Source organism: Pinus tabuliformis, chromosome 1_2 (genome assembly GCF_031772625.1).
Source record: "Pinus tabuliformis cultivar Carrire ecotype Pingquan chromosome 1_2, CPIR1, whole genome shotgun sequence".
Taxonomy (NCBI): Eukaryota; Viridiplantae; Streptophyta; class Pinopsida; order Pinales; family Pinaceae; genus Pinus; species Pinus tabuliformis.
The window spans coordinates 584,249,663-584,251,672 of record NC_142298.1 but is presented as its reverse complement, the minus strand read 5'-3'; the positions used below and the strand labels follow the sequence as shown (position 1 = coordinate 584,251,672).

General features: G+C 39.8%; 1 long non-coding RNA gene across 1 annotated transcript; it reads left to right on the top strand.

The window, feature by feature from the left end:
• Positions 1-321: 321 nt before the first annotated feature.
• On the top strand, positions 322-1,442 carry LOC149206991 (uncharacterized). Its single transcript, XR_016251975.1, has 3 exons — positions 322-575; positions 686-854; positions 1,018-1,442. It is a non-coding gene; the product is annotated as an uncharacterized LOC149206991 (long non-coding RNA).
• The last annotated feature ends 568 nt before the right edge of the window (positions 1,443-2,010 follow it).

The following is a 2,010-nucleotide window of genomic DNA, read 5'->3' as shown; positions in this document are numbered from 1 at the left end:
GGATCAGATCATTATAATTGGAATTTTATAGTTGGAATTTTAATCAGCGCTGGTTGAACTCCCTGTTTATCTCATGCTGGAGAGATTAACCGCGGGAAGGGGCGCAACATCGACAGCGGTATCATAACTGGCTAGGATTGCATCTGCCGCAGATAAGGAACCCAAATCGGCAGCGGTGATAACTCCATTATGCATATCCATGGGATACGGGGCATATCCATGCGGTTATTAACTCCCGGCAGATCCATGAGTTTATTAACTGACAAGCATCTGTAACGGTAAAGAAACCACAGAATAAGTAAAGGAGGGCTTCAGACCAGCAATGGTGGTGATAGAGGAAGACTTTGTAAGCCACCTGCTAATAACTATGGAGGCTCCTTTTCCTGTGTATGGAACAAAGGCTCCATTTTTGCAAGGATTATCTTTAGATTGGCTTAGAAATCGCTCTAAATGGGCTGTGATCAGTAATGGCTCGGCTATTGATTCATGGAACTCTCCATGTAACTATCTTCGAGGCAGATTCACTGAGTGATCCTGGTTGAGTGACGGGAGGAGCTCCCAAGTCCTTCAGAAAGGTAAAAAATTGCGTAATTTGAGTTCTAAGATATAGAATGATCGAATCCTCTGTGATTCATTTTGTCTTTTTTTGCCTTTTTTTTATTATTGTTTGTGTCTATGGTTACAGTTCATTCAAGACATTGAGGGGCATTCAAGAGACTATGGGGTTTGGAAAAGGAGCTAACAGACTGTACGCGACCATCGATCTGGAGAAAGCTCTAGTGGGTTGAACTCGGTCTAGAGAAAGCTCTAGTGGGTTGAACTCAGATCCTTGACGAACCCAAAAACCCACGATGGTCTGATTCCTTTCACATTTACTGTGCTAACCAAGCTGGCAATGTAGGAGTTCTCTTTCATGCACATGGGACTGTTGAATCTCTACTGCACTTTAAATACTTGGATGCTTGTATTTTCTTTCATCCTCTTTCTGATGAAGATATTTGGCAATGGCAATGGGAGATCAGGATAAGCCAGAGACCCCATCTAATAAGCTTTGCAGGTTCTCCAAGATGCAACAATACAAAATCCATTCGTTCCATCCTCATTGAACAGTGTTAGGCAAACCAAAGAGTTGCAATTTTTTGAACTGCAATTCCTACGTTTGCCTAGGTCCCAAAAACAAAGTGAAGCTCTTCATGCAATCCGAATTCTACCTTCAGCCTCCTGGTGATAGCCCTACTCGGAGATCCCTGTTTGATTCTCTTAAAGTTGGGTGCATTCATGTGTTGTTCAATCCCTTTACAACATATTATAAGTATCCATGGCATCTTCAGTTTACATAGCAGAAGAGACAGTTGAAGAAAATAATATAAATGTGATAGAGGCTCTTCAGAAAATCCCCAAGGAACAGAGGAAGGAAATGAGAAAAACCATAATCCAGGAAATTATACCTGCTATTCAAGATTTAAGGTTTTTCAGGATGCATTTATGATTTCTTTGAATAATATTCTCTGGAAAAAAACTAATCCCTCCAAGGATGAAGCCATTTGAATCCATGATGCATTCCATTATGGAGGGGACAATGCATCTGAGTTGAGTACAAGTTTTGAACTTTACAGACAACTAAGCTCTTGTAAAAAATTGTTTTGAATTGAGGATACATGAACAATCAGACGTTCATGGTTTTTGTAATTGCAAATAAAGGCATTGAAATGTGTCAGGCAATTGTTATAGGTGCTATCTCCATGATTCATAGGGAAAAAACTGAAGTGGAGTCTGCACCCAGCAACTTTCGGTTTGTTGGATGTTATTTAATTATGTAGTCAAGAACATAGTTACTGGTTGTTATTTAGTTATGTATTCATGAACATAATTATCGGCATCTTCTTTGGTTTTAGTTTGGTGGTTAAAGGCTACCAAAACCAGAGTTTTATACCGATCGGACCTCCAAATTACACAGATGCATATGTATGTGTTTTCCTTATCAGGCATTAAGAAAACTGTTCAATGTCT